General features: G+C 50.8%; 2 non-coding genes across 2 annotated transcripts; one reads left to right on the top strand and one right to left on the bottom strand.

Annotated features, from left to right (window-relative positions):
- Positions 1-8,336: 8,336 nt before the first annotated feature.
- Positions 8,337-8,408, bottom strand: Trnam-cau. Its single transcript has one exon. It is a non-coding gene; the product is annotated as a tRNA-Met (tRNA).
- Positions 8,409-18,055: 9,647 nt separating this feature from the next.
- Trnam-cau lies at positions 18,056-18,127 on the top strand. The gene has a single exon. It is a non-coding gene; the product is annotated as a tRNA-Met (tRNA).
- The last annotated feature ends 569 nt before the right edge of the window (positions 18,128-18,696 follow it).

Below are 18,696 nucleotides of genomic sequence, written 5' to 3'. Positions count from 1 at the left end.
GTCGACAGTTACTTATCTGCACGCAAATCGAGGAAAACGTGAATTGATTGACGTTTACGTGTTTCCAAATTTAAAATCACAGCATATTCAAACTTTTCAGTGTACCTTTTAACATCTAAATATAACTAAAACGATAAAAACTTACCTTCAACACAAGGACGACAACAACCACGCGCGACCGGAGACGTCGCGACGAAATAAACAAACGGCGCCGCCAAATGAAAAATATTCTCCGATATGGGTGATGTGAAATTGAGTCGCAATCATTTTGGGTAGTATGAAAAATGCTCTTTCCAACAGAACCCTAGTAAAAAACGTGAACGGACAAAAAATAACTTTTATTTCGACATAAATATTGGCCTGTTTTTAAGGCATCCTGGTATGCCGTAAGATTTCGACCTAGAAATTGGTGTTCCCCCAATCATTGAAGCTTGAGCAGTGAAAAATATGAAAGCCTAATCTGTTTTGCATCATTAGTGATTCTCCTAGGGTGTTGCCATTTCTCCCTAGGTGTTGCGAGTTGCTTTTGCAAAACGTGTTCCTGAAACGGCTCAATTTTTTGAGCCCTCAGCATTACGCCTATGGGAGCCTCTGACGTCACACGCTCAATATTTTGAGCGCTCAATAATTTGAGCTTTTCCCCCTTGTGCGTGGGACTGATATAAGCCAACGTTCCGTCTTTCCCATCATCGGGGAATTCAGATCCTTCAAGAGCCTAACCCAGCAAAACAAACAAATACACATAAGTAATGCTACAAAACAAACAAAGACAGATATAAGTAATGCTAAGCATGTTAATCTCTACGACTGTGGTAACCACGTGTGTCGCCGGCCGGCACGGGAGTTCCCGGCGCAGACCGATTCGCGCGCCGACTTGTGACGTCGCTACCCCGCCCCGGCGCTGGGGAGGCGGCCCAGGACGTGTCTGTTCGTGAACTTTGTCCCATCACGATGCGACCGCGTGGCTGCGGCCGGCGCTGCCGCAGTGCGTCGGCCAGTGACCAATCCGCGCTCCGATCGGCAGCCACGTGGTGTCCGAGTGCTTCTGCGCATGTCTGGACCCGGCCCGCTGCGTCGGGCCGCGCGCTACCCCGGGACTTCTAGGCCGAGCTCTTGACCCGAGCAGACGCGTCACGTCTGGCTCCGCGATTTGGCCCGTTCTGTCCGGGATTTATAACTTAGATTAGGCAGGGCATATTTGGCCAACTTGGATTTCATTCTCGTCTCTTCGTCGCTCCATTGTCTGATTCGCTGTTTTGGTTTTTGCCTTCGTTTTGGTAATTTAAATATAACAACCCGCTCTTAAATTAATTATTTTACTTGGGGCCGTTTGGATCGAACTGATTGAATTTTTGGAACACGCACCAGGTTGATATTTTCCATTTCTGATTAACGTAAAATCCAGTCACTGATATGTGGTGAACAGCCCCACAGCACCACATATTGGTGAGCCCGACGTGATTCTTGTTCGATTTTTCCATACTTCCGGGTTGTCGCCTCCGCTCATTCCCGAATCAATTATTTTATATTATTCCCCGACATGGATTGCTATTCCGTCGCTCCACAGTGGCTTCTGCGCCACTTTTCCATGATGGTTTCTGTGCCATCTCTCCGCCGTGTGATTAGTTAGGCATTTATCTTCTCGGTGATTTTATTTCGGCGTTCCATTGGCTCTTTCGGATTTTGCACCCGGTGTTTTAATCTTTTAATTGTTCAGTGCATTGCAAACACCGGCTATACTTTAACGATCATGACGAACGAGGGCACGATGGAACCCGCTCATGCTGAGCCGGTCCATCATGTGTCGATCAAGCCGCCGGTTTTTATGGACACCGCGGTTGACGGCTGGTTTGCCATTATGGACGCCCAATTTAACATTGCCAAAATCACCAACTCGCAGACCAAATTCTACCACGTTCTCTCTGCCCTGCCTCCGGAAACCATCTCGCACATTCCGCGTGCTGTCTTGAGCAACAAAAATTTCTCTGAGCTACAGACAGCCGTCACTGACATGTACGAAAAGACAAAGCCAGAGATGTTTGAGAAACTGATCAGCAAAACGCGTCTGACGGGCCGACCCTCACTCTTTCTAAGCGAGCTCAGAGAGGTAGCCGACAAGGTTGGTGTCGGAGACGATCTCGTTCGGCACAAATTTATCCAGTCGCTACCCACAGGCATTGCTACGGCCCTGGCTTCTCAGCGCGAGCTCTCACTGTCGCAGTTGGGCAAACTCGCGGACGAACTGATGCCTCTTGTGCAAAACTCAGCTGCTAACATGGTTCACTGTCAGGATCAGGACCCACAGTCTGACTCACAGGCGTTCCTTGTGGCTCAGCAGCACCCAAGGTACCACAGGGCCACTCAGCCGCAGAGCCGAGCCGCCACACACTCCCCTGCTCGTGATGCTCGTGATTCAAGGGCGTCTCTCGGTCTCACGCCGTTCCACCCTGACCAGAAGCCGAAAGTATGCCGTGCTCACCTGTTTTTCGGCAGCCGAGCACGCACTTGCAAGCCATGGTGTCACTGGCCCGACAAAGCTGCTGATCTGACCATGCAGCCGTCCTCACGAGCTGCATCTCCCTCCCGTGCAGCCACAGAGTCGGGAAACGAGAGGAGCAGGCCGTAAACGCAGCCCTCGGCCTGCCGCTCCTTAGGGTAACAGCCAAGGTGAATGATCAGCCCCTGAAATTCATCGTGGATACTGGCGCTGGTGTATCCCTGGTTCCACCCTCCTATGTGAACGGAACTATAATCCACCCGTCCGCTGTTTCGATCACGACTGCCAGCGGGCAGCCACTGCGCGTGCATGGCGAGGCCACTCTCGATATTGTCCTCCCCACACTCAGACGCAGTTACACATGGACATTTGTAGTGGCTGAAGTGACAGAGCCACTACTCGGTAACGATTTTCTCGCTCACAACTCGTTGGTTGTCGATTGTGGTTCCCAAGTTCTCCGCGACTCCACCACTCTGCTCTCTGCTCCCGGTGTACCGACGACCGGGGAGTCTGTTCATTTGGTGATAAATGATCTCGCTCAGGTGCCTGAGGCAGTGCGGCCCATCCTAGAGGATCACCCCGCTGTTCTCAGCCCTAACCAGCCGGATTACACAGACTCGCCAATCAAAACCACTCACTTCATCGACACCGGCAGCGCTCCACCCACGTTCGCCAGCCCACGCAAGCTGCCGCCCGACAAACTAACCGCAGCAAAGCAAGCACTCGATGTGCTGCTCAAAACAGGAGTGATTCGTCCGTCTAGGTCCCCGTGGGCCTCACCCATCCACATGGTTCCGAAGAGTACTCCTGGTGAGTGGCGTGTCACCGGTGATTACCGCGCGCTCAACGCCGTAACCAAACCGGACCGCTACCCACTGCCGCACATTCAGAGCCTCTCAACCAAGCTCCACAACGCTCAGTGGTTCAGTAAAATCGATCTGCTCCGTGCATATCACCAGGTGCCTATGAACCCCGCTGACTCAGAGAAGACGGCCGTCACCACGCCCTTCGGCTTGTACGAATACGCCTTCATTCCAATGGGGCTTCGCAACGCAGGTGCCACATTCCAGAGGGTCATGGACGGCATCTTCCGAGACGTGCCGTGCGTATTCGTCTATCTCGACGATATTCTGGTATTTTCCGAGAACCAGGAGCAGCATGAGAAAGATCTGCGCCTCGTGTTCAGCAAGCTGGCTGAGCACAAGCTTCGCATCTCACTGGAGAAATGCGAGTTCATGAAGAAGTCACTCATTTTCCTCGGTCATGACGTCACCAGCACAGGTGTCACACCTCCCAAGGCCAGAGTGAAGGAGATTCTGGACCTCCCTCTACCGCATGACTCAGAGTCACTGCGTCGCTATCTGGGACTCATCGGCTTCTACCGGCGTATGATTCCGCGATTCGCCGATGTCACGTTCCACCTGACCGAACTGATTCGACTCAACCCAAAAAGCAAAGAACTGACGTGGACAGAGGAACAGACTCAGGCGTTCAGTGACAGTAAAGCAGCGCTGGCTGGCGCCTGCACTCTGCCACACCCAGTGCCACACTGCGAACAGTACGAGCTCGTTACTGACGCATCACAAGTCGCGGTGGGTGCCGCGCTCCATCAGATTGTGGACGGAGTACCCGTTCCCATTGGCTTCTTTTCACGGAAGCTCAGTCAGGCCCAACAGAAGTATGCCGCGTATGACAGAGAGCTACTCGCGGCTTATCTGGCAACACTCCATTTTCGTGACATGATCGAAGGCCGCCACGTTACCCTGCGAACAGACCACAAGCCACTCGTGCGCGCTTTTCACAGCCCGCACACGGCTAAGTCTGACCGCCAACAGCGCCACTGGTGTGTCGTCACGGAATACATCACTGAGGTCTCGTACATCCGTGGCAGTGACAACGTGGTGGCGGACTGTCTCAGTCGCCCGGTGAATGCAGTGTCCCTCGATGCATGTGACCTCCATTTTATCGCGGCGGCTCAGAAGCAGGAAAAGGAGAGAGACGTCGACAGTGCCGATTCAGAGCACCAGGATTCCGAGTCAGGTCCAGGATCGCGCTCAAACCCGCAGGACACCTCCCGATTGGAGCCAGTAACACTGTCTGGCGACATCACAGTCCTGTGTGAAAACTCTGGACCACATCCACGCCCGTACGTACCAGAGGCGTGCAGGCGCGCCGTGTTTGATCGTTTCCACGGCCTGTCACACCCGGGTAGGAAAGGCACCACCCGTCTCATCAGCTCTCGCTATTTCTGGCATGATATGCGCCGTGACATTGCGCGATGGGTGAAGGAGTGTGAAGCATGCCAGGAAGCCAAGGTGCACAGGCACACTCGTTCTCCGCCCGGTCGGTTTGACGTGCCCTCACAGCGGTTCGAAACTGTACATATAGACATAGTCGGGCCGCTGCCCCCGTCAGTACCCCACGGGCACCCCTTCACCGCGCCATTTCGTTATTTGTTGACATGCATCGATCGCGCCACGCGTTGGGTCGAGGCCGTGCCGTTGGTCTCGATCACCGCGGAAAGTGTAGCCTCTGCTTTCCTCGACACTTGGGTGTCCCGGTTCGGAGTGCCACTGCATGTAGTCACGGACCGCGGTTCCCAATTCGAATCAGAACTGTTTGCGCACTTGTCTTCAATGATAGGTTTTCATCGCCTCCGAACCACTGCTTATCATCCGACATGTAATGGGATGGTGGAAAGAGTCCACCGAACGCTCAAAGCCGCCATCCGGGCGCGCAGGCAAGAGTGGCTGCGCGCGTTACCCGTCGTTTTGCTAGGTTTGAGAGCCATGCCAGCAGAGTCGGGGTTTTCGGCATTCACTGCCGTCACAGGCGCACAGGTGCTGTTTCCCCGCTGCGCCGTCGAGAAGGTCCCCGTCGGGACAAAGTACGTCCAAGAACTGGCAAAGCGTATGTCAGAAATCGATTTCGTCACACTCTCACAGGGCTCGAACCACGCCCGCACACCACCGACACATGTGCCACCCGATCTCATGACATGCACACACGTGTGGGTACGCGTTGACCGCGTGCGGCACTCTCTGGAGTCCCCGTACCGCGGCCCCATGCGAGTCATCAGACGCAGCCCTAAAGTGTTCACGTTGGAGCTGCCGACTGGCGCCCACGACACTGTAAGCGTCGACAGACTCAAACCGGCACACATGCCGCCACCTGAGGACACGCTTGGTCCGAGCAGTACCGAGCCTGCGGCTCCGGAGCAGCAGCCGTCACCGTCGACCTCGCTCGGGCCCCTCGCCACTGGGGCGCCCGACGAGCCGACACAGACGCCGACGACTACAAGACCGTCCAGCAAGAGGACTTCAAAACCTGGAGTGACGTCTTCCGCATCGCCGGCCAAGGACGACAAGCCGTCCGCGGCTGCGCCGGTGCACACCCGCAGCGGCCGCCGCGTGCAGTTCCGGCCGCAACCGGACTTCCGATACTTTTGAGTGCGCCCGCGTACGTGCGTTCGAGGACGATCCTGATCGCGTGGCGCCGACAGTGAAGTGGTAACTGCATCGCGCGGTGTAGTGATTCTTGCGTCGCGCAGGACCGTGCAGTGACAATTGCGTTGCGCCGTACCGTGTAGTGATTATTGCGTCGCGCAGTGAAGTGTCGATCGCGTCGCGCACCGAGTGATGTGAAAAGTGATTGTTTTGGCTTATCGTGTATGCGCTCCGCGCTGAGGCGGTGAGTACTGTGGTAACCACGTGTGTCGCCGGCCGGCACGGGAGTTCCCGGCGCAGACCGATTCGCGCGCCGACTTGTGACGTCGCTACCCCGCCCCGGCGCTGGGGAGGCGGCCCAGGACGTGTCTGTTCGTGAACTTTGTCCCATCACGATGCGACCGCGTGGCTGCGGCCGGCGCTGCCGCAGTGCGTCGGCCAGTGACCAATCCGCGCTCCGATCGGCAGCCACGTGGTGTCCGAGTGCTTCTGCGCATGTCTGGACCCGGCCCGCTGCGTCGGGCCGCGCGCTACCCCGGGACTTCTAGGCCGAGCTCTTGACCCGAGCAGACGCGTCACGTCTGGCTCCGCGATTTGGCCCGTTCTGTCCGGGATTTATAACTTAGATTAGGCAGGGCATATTTGGCCAACTTGGATTTCATTCTCGTCTCTTCGTCGCTCCATTGTCTGATTCGCTGTTTTGGTTTTTGCCTTCGTTTTGGTAATTTAAATATAACAACCCGCTCTTAAATTAATTATTTTACTTGGGGCCGTTTGGATCGAACTGATTGAATTTTTGGAACACGCACCAGGTTGATATTTTCCATTTCTGATTAACGTAAAATCCAGTCACTGATATGTGGTGAACAGCCCCACAGCAGAGCGCGGATTGGTCACTGGCCGACGCACTGCGGCAGCGCCGGCCGCAGCCACGCGGTCGCATCGTGATGGGACAAAGTTCACGAACAGACACGTCCTGGGCCGCCTCCCCAGCGCCGGGGCGGGGTAGCGACGTCACAAGTCGGCGCGCGAATCGGTCTGCGCCGGGAACTCCCGTGCCGGCCGGCGACACACGTGGTTACCACACGACCAAGCTGTGGAAATTCGTCCTAGAAATTTGATAGTGACAATTAGAGACCAGTCGAAATGAATTCAAAATGAAAGGAAATGCAGCTGGTAAATATGAGTCACAGCCACTTCGGAGTTTAGCAAAATGATCTGCAAATTATTGTTTCGTTTTAGTCTCGGCCTACACTGTGGTGAAAATATTAGAAGTTAAAAGCATCATTCAGTGTCCGAATGAAACTTCTGTATGAATGATTACACTGAAAGCAACTAAAAAAAACCCTAGCCTGAAATAAAAACTTCGTCTTTTTGGGGCCTGACGTTGGCATGAGGTCGACCCCATTCACCCTAGCAACTGAGAGGCGGGGCGACATGCCGCTCTGAGAACTCACACGCCGCTCTGTGACATAACACGTCTGCCCGGCCCTCCGTCTCGGCGGGAGCCTGAGCCGCCCACCCCTGGGGCTGTTTCTCACGGTCCATACGCCGGCTGTCAGCCGCCGCGATCCTCGGCGGCTCCCGCGCGTTCCTCCGGCACCGCCGCTGGCCCTGTCATCAGACCATCGCGCCGCCGCCGGCGTCATCGCGCCGCCGCCTGGAGGCGTCATCCGTCAGTGTCATCCCGCGGCGGGTGGCGGCTCCCTCGGTCTCGCGCTGCGCACACGTGCTCTCCGACCGTGGGAGCGTGCTCGGCGCCTGCCGCCAGCCGTCACAGACGGCCGCCGCCCCCGCCCCCGCCCCCGCTGCCGCCCGCCGTCGCTGGGTCCCAGGGTGTCGCGTTGCGCCGCGGTGGCGTTGTTCTGCGCGGTGACGACGATGTTTGACGCGCTCGACGGTGTGCAGCGGCGCCCGCCGCGGTATTTGGGCCATGGGTCCGACCGAATTTGATCCTCCGTTTCCAGTGTTGGTCGTCTTTGGACCCGCGCCGCCGCAGGAGTTGGTCCCCCGCCGTCGCCTGGGGTTATCGCTGGGGCGGAACATACGGGATACGTGCAGGGATATGGAAAACATTCTTGGTGACCGGAACACGGATATCGGAGAAAGAGAGGCATCGTCAGCGAAAGTGGCATTTTTAAGTGTTCTTCCGGTTTTTGATGTTCTCAAATACATTGCAATCCAATCGGTCATTACAATGGCAGTCACTGGCTGCTTAACACTAAGCAGTGTTGGACTGGACGAGGAGCGAACGTCGACTGTTAGGAAAATGAAGGAAGTAAATAATATTGAGATCGGTTTATCAGTCTGGTTGTGCTGAGGAGCACGATATCATCACGATCAAATCGAGAGCCATTAAGCCGGTAAAAGGTACGCGCAACGGTGAGCACGTATAGCAGAGCGTGGTTTCGATCCACGGACCTCTGGGTTATGGGCCCAGCACGCTTCCACTGCGCCACTCTGCTTAGCCTATAGTCAAAAATGAAGTAGAATTTGTCTAAATTTGGTGCATTTTGCCTATAATGTAATAAATGGGAACATTTGGCTCATTTTCAGAAAACTAATAGCATGATTATGGCCTATGATGCCCCCTTACAATGATGTCATTATGGGTACTCGGTAGACGGTAACTTCATAATGAAAATATTTTTTACATCTCGAGGGAAAGGTTTTCTTTAAAAAAGATTTTCTCTCCTGCCAGCTACACCCATAGCTGCCAGGTCCGGTTACCATAAATAGCGCAACCAAAACCACACAAATCAGGCCTCTGGATCAACCAACACCCCATGACACAGCCATGCGGCGCGTTTACCCAAACACCCTCTCAAAAGGCCGTCTTATATTGCCATTTCAATGGAGCGTGCCGATTGATCCCCACTACGCCAACCTGTGCCACCCTGGTCACGTGACCACCGTGCAGCCAATCGGCGTTGGCCAGGTGCTCGCCCACTCGCCGTGTGCCCTCTCATTCGTCTTCACCACACAAATCACCGATGACGATAACAATCCTTTGCTGCGGCACGGTAAACGAGCGCGTCGGCCGAGCCGCACCGCGACCAACATCTGTGTCGCATCGCCGCGAAAATCATCAAAGCTGCGCGCAAAACCGATCGCCGCGGCCATTCTGACGCGGCGCGCCGCTTTCAGCGTCGACGAGGCGGCACAAAGCTCTTTCTCCGCGAGTATTTTCCAATACTAAGAGGGTTTAATGTGCTTCACGGAGGCTTAAGTGTATCAAATTGAGGCTGAATGTTTTACAAAGGGGCAGAGCGCACAATACGCCGTGCCCATTGTCGGTGGCTCGGGTTGGGGTGCGTTTCTTCGTGTGGTTTCAATAACACCCTTTATCCATTTTGGCCGCCTTTTTGGTGCGGCCCTCTCGTAACGACCTAAGCGTCCCTTTCATTATCCCATTTACTATTCAGTGTTAGTGCGGCGCCTTTGGCGGAGCCCGCGTCATTTCGTCACACGTGATTTTGGGACGGAGATTTTCCGAGCAAAATCTCAAAAAAAGCGCGCCGCGGTTGTGTTCGGACTGCCACCTGGGTGCAGAGACGAGTTCCTGGAGGCAAAACTCGCCGCTCGAGCTAGCAGGGACGCCGCATACAGCTCCACTTGGGTGACTTTCAAGAATAGGGCGTCCGAGCTACACCGAGTTTACGGCGACCGTGCAAATGCCCAGAGAATTATTGCATTCGCTTCGGGTCGGAGAGGTAGGAGATGATCACACGTGGATAAACACATTCAGTGAGCTGGATTGGTTTCGGCTATTTCTTGGCCATTGCGAGCGTGCTCTATTATTGGAATGTTTTCGGACGAGTCCGGCTGCAGTGAGAGACTTTCAGGAGGAATGTAAGCGTCAGTTTGGTCGGAGAGCAGGGTAGGGTCATTCTTTAAAAGATTGGTCGATCAGAGACGCTCGTTCCATCCGTCTTAACGTGAATTTTGACGCATAGGTTTGGCTTTTATGCCTTGTGTCATGTACGGCTCGAGTTGCTACTATTCATTACAGTGTGACTGGTGGATGTAAACGGGCAGCATATGGGCATTTCCCCCGACCGCAGGATCCAAAATTGACGAAATTGTGACGCTTTCCTCTCAAAGAAGGAGAAGCTAGCAGTTTTCAATCACAATGGATAAGTTTGGTTTGAATCTGTGGCGTGATGCTAATCTGTATTTTTCACTCACTATCACACACAACACAAATAACACAGAACGTGACATATTCACGTGACACTTATCCGGCTGCCTACATCTAAGCAGCCGGCACATCCTCCGTTTTTCATTTCTGATGTGACCTACTCCTCAGCATATACGGTGACCGAGATCTCTGGTTCCCAGTGATCTGAGGTTCCGGTCCTCTCCGGGAAACCTGAGGTGGTGCTGCTGCCTCTTGGCGTGGTGGCACTCTTAGGTACAAGCTTCCGTCGCTGGTTTCTGTTCTCTTTGTCGAGTCCGTTGTGTCCTGACAGGGGCTGTACTTCCGCAGATGACGTCGATTTCTTCGGTACACTCGTCCATCCTCTGTTTTGACTGCATAGGATCGGTTGCTGTCTCGACTTACAACTACGGCGGGTCTCCATTTTTTCTGGCCGGGTCTCGGTGCCATCAGCACCGGCGTGCTGGTCTGCATGGGAGGGAGATCTTTTGCAGTTCTGTTATAAATTATAATATTTCTGCTGCTTTTCTTTTCTTTCCTGAAGGCGCCTTTCTGCACCAAGCGGTACTTCGGGATTGAGCAGTTTTCCATGGATGGGTAGCATAGTTCGAGTACGCCGTCCCATGAGTCGTTGCGCCGGGGAACTGCCGACATTTTCTGACGGTAGGTTTCGCATTTCTAGTAATGCTAGATATGGATCTGATTTTGTCTCGCATGTTCTTGTCATCATTCTCTTCATTTGCTTCACCGCGTTTTCAGCCTTTCCGTTAGACTGTGGATATCCGGGAGAACTCGTCGTGTGTTTGAATTCGTACATCTCAGCGAACTCCCTGAAATCCCTTGAGTTGAAGGGAGGGCCATTGTCGCTGACGAGCTCCATTGGAATACCATAGCGTGCCATATGTCCTTTTAGCAGTCTGATGATTTCTTTCGTGGTCTTGTTGTGCACTCTGTCGCATTCTATGAAGTCGGAATAGTAATCTACAGTGACTAGATATGACCAGCCTGCAAACTCCATGAGGTCACAGCCGATCCTCTCCCATGGTCTTGCTGGTACTTTGTAGGATATGAGTGTCTCTTTCTGTTGGGCTGGCTGATAAGCCGCACATGCTGTACATTTGGAGGCATAGTCTTTTATGTCTTCGTTCATGTTTGGCCAGTACAGGGCTTCTCTTGCTCTACGCATGCACGTTTGCACTCCAGCATGCGACAAGTGCACGCGTTCCAGCATGTAGCGCCTTGCGCTGACAGGTACGAAAATTCGATCACCTTTAAATATTACTCCCTTGTTGACAGATAACGTGCTCCTGAGATCGAAATACCTGCGTGCTTCCATCGGTACATCACTTTTATGTTTTGGCCATCCTTTGCTGATGAGTTCTGCGAGTGTGCATGCTTCCATGTCGTTTTCTGACTCTGTTCTCAGGAAAATAGCCGTTTTGTCAGATATCGGCAGGTAGTCTTCTATCTCCAGTTGTTCTATGTTAGCTTCTTCTTGGCATCTTCCAAGTGAAGCATAGTATATTTCATCCAGATGTTCCGTGTTCGTATCCGGGAGCTGAGCTCTGCTAAGTGTATCGGCTAGATGCATGTCAACTCCCCTTTTGTACTCTATATGGAAGTCGAATTTCTGCACCGCTAGCATCATCCGTTGCAAGCGTTTCGGTGTTTCAGCGAGGCTTTTGAGCTGGATCTGTTCCAATGGCTTGTGGTCCGACTGTATTGTCACCTCTCTTCCCAAGGTGTACCGTTCGAACTTGTTCAGTCCGTAGACAATCGCGAGCATTTCTTTTTCGATTTGGGCATAGTGTCTTTCAGCGTTGGTGAGCGTTCGAGAGGCATAGGCGACTGGCTGACCGCATTGCATTAGACACGCACCAAGCCCCTCTTGAGACGCGTCCACCTGGAGACTAGTCTCGTCTTTGGTACTGAAGTATTTCAGAACAGGTGCCTCGACGATCAGCTTCTTTATGGCTCGTAGAGCCTCGCCGTGGATGCAGTCGTCAAAAAGGAAAGGTGCATCATCCTTCAGAAGCTGACGGAGTGGTGCTGCTACTGTCGACAGGTTTGGGGAAAACTTTTGAAGATAGTTGACCATTCCCAGCAGCCTCTGCACACCTTTCTTATCTTTAGGGGCTGGCATGGATTGGATAGCACGCGTCTTCTCTGGGTCAACTTGTAGACCTCGATCCGTGAATAGGTGACCCATGTAGGCTACTTGTTTTTGTTTCAGCTTCATCTTGTTCATGTTCAATCTTATACCTCTTTCTCTACATCTTTCTAGTAGAGCTTTCAGTTTCCTGTCATGATCTGTGACAGCCTCTTCGTATGTGTCGCCTTCCCCGTAGATCAGAATGTCGTCGGCAATAGCCTTTATGCCATCTAGACCTTCTAGCTCTTGGTTTAGCCTTCTTTGAAATTCTTCTGATGCCACGGCTATACCAAATGGTAGGCGGTTCCATCTATACCGTCCCCAGGGTGTTCCAAATGTAGTCAAGAAGCTACTTTCTTCTTCGAGTTCGACGTGCCAATATCCGTTTTTTGCGTCGCAAACAGTGAACACCTTTGCCTTCTCCAGTCGGCACGTCAGGTCATCAACTGTCGGAATCGGATACTTGTTTCTTTTCAGCTCTTTGTTCAGCGGTTTGGGATCCAAGCAGAGTCGAAGGCTGCCATTCGGCTTCTTCACTACGACTAAGGCAGACACCCAGTCAGTGGGCACTTCCACAGGTGTGATGATGCCTTCACTGGTAAGACGATCCAGCTCCTGTTTGAGGCTGTCTTCCAGTGCCACTGGAACTGACCTCGTCGCCGCCTGATGCTGTTTAGCCTCTGGAACTACTTCAAGCTTCAGTTTCTCTCGGAATCGGCCTGTCCCGATGAAAACATCCTTGTATTCGGCGACGAGTGCCTCTTTTTCTCCGGCGGCTCCTCCCGTGGTCACGTTATTGGCTTGATGCACGGTCATGATGTTGGCGTGGTTGACATTGATGAGTTCCAAGTCCTGTACAGCACTGACCCCTAATAATGGAGTATAGTCTTGTGGTACTACAAAGAATTCCACCTGATACTCCTTCATCGTCATGGGGTTCGTCACCGTCAGTTTGCATCGCCCCTTCACCGCACTGGTCGATCCATTGTACATGACAAGCGACATCTGACATGGCTGAAGCTTCTTTAGGAGGGGGTCATCGCATGCCTTCTTGTAGACGTGCTGGGGTATCACATTGACACCGGCTCCAGTGTCGAGCTGAAACCGCTCAATATGATTGTTGCCTATCATCAAGTGAGCATGTATCTTGCCGCTCCGTGGCTGTGACATTGCACCGGTGCTCACATGCAGAATGTGACTCGTCTCTTCTAACAGATTAGTTTGCTCTCCCTGTTGAGTTGCTGTTTGAATCTCGACACCAAATGAGTTAAGGTGTGTTTCTTGTGCAGAGCTTGGTTCATCGCACTCCATACCATTCGGTACGTATGAGTCAGCCATGTCCAACATCTCTACACGGGCTCGTCTACACTTTGCGGCGACATGGTTCAGGCGACCACAGATCTGACAGGTCTTTCCCCAGGCTGGGCACTGTTCTTTTTTGAACGTGTGTTTTGTGCCACAGTATTTGCACCATCCAATGGTTGGAGCTATTCTCCGTTGTTGACCTCTTCCTCTACCATGTACTGCATGAAGGTCGGCACTTGGTGTGAAGCAAGGTTGTGTCTCTTGCTGAGTCTTCTGAGTCATCGCCTTCATCTGATCAGATGCTGTCTCATGAGCTCTTATGGTCTGCATCGCTTGGTTCAATGTCAACTCATTTTCTTGTAGAAGCCTTCGTCTGACGTTGTCGTCTTGTATACCGATAATCACCCGGTCTCGGATTAGACTTTCCTCCAGGGATCCAAAGTTGCATGTTTTTGCTAGTTGTCTCAGGCTTGTAACGTATTCGTCTACCTTCTCCTGGTTTTCTTGCTTACGTATGTTAAACTTGTACCGTTCGTACGTTTCGTTTGGTTTGACCACGCAGTAGGCTTGGAACTTTGCTACGACCGAAGACACGGATGCCTGTTCTTCTTCACTTGTGCACAGACCATCCAATATCAGCAGAGCCTCCGGACCGATGCACGTCAGGAATGTGGCAACCTGTACCTCATCTGGCTTCTCTTGTAAACCTGTGGCAATGGAGTAGTTTTTCCACTGTCGATGCCACAGCTTCCATGTTGTGTCTAAATTATCGTGGTTTTGTCTCAGTTTTAACGGACCTGGCAGAGGCAAGTTGGCCATAGCAGTGATTGCATGAAAGTATATCAGATATTTTGTTCCAATCGAAAGTTAATCATTTCAGGTCTATGTGAAAAAATACAAAATATTTACAAATAAGATACCCCACTTCTGACACCATGTGGCGTGATGCTAATCTGTATTTTTCACTCACTATCACACACAACACAAATAACACAGAACGTGACATATTCACGTGACACTTATCCGGCTGCCTACATCTAAGCAGCCGGCACAGAATCGTACAGCAACTCATAAGGAATGCAAAGTTTAGAAGTTTAGTTATCAAAGTTTGGAAGTTTAGAAGTTGAATATCATTTGGGCAGCAAGCACCCCTTAGCGTTAAATGCCATCTTTTAGGATCCGCCAATGGACCGTCAAAGTAACAAATGAGACCATAATAGGCAAGAAAAATAAACGTTTAAGTACCATCTATGCAGGGTTGTATACGACTCAATCAATAGCAATCAATTCAATCACGACAAATTTGGGAAACCAATCAAATCAATCAAGTCAGAGCAGTTTTCGGGAATTGATTCAATCGACTCAAACGCGACAATGAAAGGAATCAATCAACTCAATCAAACGACTCAAACCAAGACATACATTAGGTTTTTTGCCCCACCAACTTGGAAAAGTGTCCATAGCAGTCTGGTGTACCTACCTACCTACCTACCTACAGAAGAAACATAAAAAATATTGTCATTTAAAATTATAAATTGCCATGCCATTCAAAGTTTCTATGTAATAAGGAAGGATACCTACTGATTGACAGGTGGATATGATATTGAGGTTCAATGGGTAGAATTGGAGCAGAAGTTTCATTTAATGGGTGCAAAATAACCCAGTAGTTGACTCGCACCTTAACTCAAATCACCACCTTTCACCTAAAAGTTGTCAATTTAATTTTGGCCATATTCCAGCTAAGTCACCAGGCTATCTACTCCATGTAAAGCCCCTGTCTGTTTCTAAGGTGAGTTATGCGGAGCTCTTCTGAAATGAATCCTGAACATAATGAACCTAGCTAGGTTTCATACCACACTGACACCATATGAAAGTGTTGAAAATGTGCTACAAATTTGACAACTTCATTAGGTATGCTTTATGAAGACAGCAGGAAAGCAGGTAGGTACATACCTACTTACCTGCCTAGATGTGTCACTGGCTACCAACAGTACCAACGAAGGTAGATAGGTACCTGTGAGGTAGGTCAATCATTCCTTCCTTTCCTTATTAATATAATTATAGCCTGAGATAAATCTGGTACATTTATGAAATAAAGTTGATAAATTGCAAGATACTGGACCACCTCACTAGTCACTACATTCTCCTCCTAACAGCATTCCGCCACTGCGAAACAAAGAAAACGTTTTGCCCACAGTGTATAGGCGTTGAGTGTATATAAATAATTTTTGGTTTTGCCAATGAGTATGCTAAGCTTTTATAAATCCTTATACTATGTCTTTTGATTTTTTGGTAAGATGACGTCATTGATTATCATGTAGTATGGTAGATCATCATAAAATAAATCGGTTGTACAACACCAATTTCGGTTTAATTATTATTTCAATTGAAATAAAACCACTTAATAATATTCGGTAAAATGAAATAGGTATATTAAATATGTTATGCTTAGGCTCTCAGGAGAAAAGGATCAACAAACGTTCTGCTGCAAATTAAACAATGCAGCAAATTAGCTATTAGGGAACGTAAACGTAATTAGCGAGACGAAAACAGCGCTTTTGTTTCAGTTATTGTTGGGTAGGGAGTGGGAGTTCAGTGTTGTAGGGGTTTCAGATATTTATAGAGTTCAGTGGGTTGTTTCTGAGGAGATGTGGAGATGTGAATTATTGATTAATCACAATTCACACCAGGGATGCGGAGCCGTGGAAATTTCAGACGGCTCCGGCTCCGGCTCCGGCTCCGGAGAAAAAAATCGGCTCCGGCTCCGGCTCCGGCTCCGGGTGAAATGTTGTGGCGGCTCCGGCTCCGGCTCCGGCTCCGAGTAAAATGGTCCGGCTCCGGCGGCTCCGGCTCCGGCGGCTCCGGCTCCGACTCAGTACATCCCCTATGCAATCAATTAAATACGGGTGGAAGAAAAATTGGATTGGTTTTACGCGTTACTCTTTGCCATGACCGGCTCACCGCGTCCCCGCGCAAACGCACCTCGGAGAGAACTGGCAGAACAAAGAACTAGGAAGCGATGGCATTGGAAACGCAGTCGCCGCGAATTGGAGTTCACTGAACCATCGTAAGCTGACACCAGTCTCGGCTGCATTGGGGGTGGGAGTGGGGGTGGGGTGGGGGGAGAGTTAAGAGACGGTGCTGGGAGTCGCAGTCCACTGCACTGGCTTGAAAACAATGGCCGTCACCTGATGACCGGTCCTCATGCTCTGGGGATGCAGTAGACGTGGGGGGGGGGGGGAGGAGCAGACAAGAAGTTGATTGCGTACTGTGGGATACTGGGGATATTCGGCTTTTTTCATTCACTTGATGGCCCATGACGTAAGTAAAGTACCATATGTTTTACTGCCTTGTACTGTCAAACCGAACTAGGTCAATTATTTTTTTCCTCTTCAAAAAATAAAAAGGAGCCGGAGTCGCCCCCTTTTTTGGCGGCTCCGGCTCCGGCTCCGGCTCCGGGCTATATTGTTTCACGGCTCCGGCTCCGGCTCCGGCTCCGGGAAAAATATGCCGGCTCCGGCGGCTCCGGCTCCGACTCCGGCTCCGGCTCCGCATCCCTGATTCACACCTTATTAGTTTATAGGGCCTTGCACTTTATCATTGCACTTTATCACTTTATCAGGAAAAAACGTTTCCTGCTGAGTGCAGAAAGGTAGGTAGGTGCATCGCCAGGTTCTATCACCAGGATTGGAGCAGTTATTGCAGTTGAAAGTCAAAGTTGGCTGTTCATGTTTAGGCCCTGTTCTTTATTTGGCCATCTACCCCATATTGAAGTTGTGATTACAAGCAGTTTTCAGTGTAGTTTTGTGGTCTTTGTTGTCATCAATTGGTGTCATTATTTTTCGTCAACTAAAACTTATTTGAACTTTCCATTCAATCGACTCAATCATACGAGTCACTCTAATTTTCGGGAATCAAATCAGTCAACCAGTCGCTAAAGTCAAACGAGTCAGTCAACCAGTCATCTCGAAAAGTCAATCGACTCAATCCAATCAACTCAAAATACGCGTTGAAACAAATCAATCAATTCAATCGACTTGATTGGTATACAACCCTGCATCTATGTCGTTTAATCGCTTAAATCGAACGACTGTGGTGAATTTAATGGCAAATTCAGTTTCTACAGAATGGACGAAGTACTGGGCACCTCCCCACAATCTGTTACTTGTGTCATCACATCAGCCGTGCGTACATGAGATTAAGTTGAGCATTGAGTAATGCTTTATCTCGTCGAGAAGCATCGCCCGACCCGGTCGAGCTCAAGCTGCTCAGTGCCCACGTCGGCGGACCGTCACTGTAGGTGGTAGCACCGTCGCGCCGTCAGCACGCGTCGCTCGCGCGCGTGCGCACCGGTCACGGATGGCACAGAATGACGAAACAATGAGTCGCTCGGCGTCATGGGCAGAGATTGTGCAATTCGCAATCAGCCCTAAGCTGTCCGCAGAGTGTGATTGGTTCAACTGATGTCTACACCGACATTGTCGAACACTTCGTACAGCAGAGTGGCGCAGTGGAAGCGTGCTGGGCCCATAACCCAGAGGTCCGTGGATCGAAACCACGCTCTGCTACGTTTTGGTGCCCGTTACCCCCTTCCCTCAGCGAATTTCATGAAGTGTTATGCAATGGAACCCGTGGCTGCATGCTTCATGACATGCTGACACACAAAAATGCGCCTGTGATGACAAAAAACCGGCATCGAGGTCTTGGAATATTTATAATTCTGTTGTTCAAGAAAATTTAAGTTGTCGAGCTGATGTCATCATTCATCAATATCGTATCATGCCACCAAATCTATATGCTTTCGCCTCTGTCATTTTTTCTTCTTCTTCAAAAGCTTCTTTTTACCGAATCAAGATGAGGTGTGCGATTAAAACAAGGCTCAATAAGCCTCATGCACAATAAAGAAACTTTGAAAGGGATTTATATTTATGCTTTGTTGTTTATTATGATCTGCTCATCCATTGGCGAATCCACAAGTGGTTTGGAGCGCTGCTGGGGGGGGGGGGGGCGGTTATAGGACATTATTGCTCAAAAAAGTTTTTCAATTTCTAAAAGACTCGTCTAATTTCGCTTACCTTACGCCTTGACGTGGGGATCAGCAGTAAGAAAATTGCAAAGCCCACCCCGATCAATCACG

The sequence above is a fragment of the Amphibalanus amphitrite genome, unplaced genomic scaffold (genome assembly GCF_019059575.1).
Source record: "Amphibalanus amphitrite isolate SeventyFive unplaced genomic scaffold, NRLGWU_Aamphi_draft 000420F_arrow, whole genome shotgun sequence".
NCBI lineage: Eukaryota > Metazoa > Arthropoda > Thecostraca > Balanomorpha > Balanidae > Amphibalanus > Amphibalanus amphitrite.
This window is presented reverse-complemented; position numbering and strand designations above follow the sequence as displayed.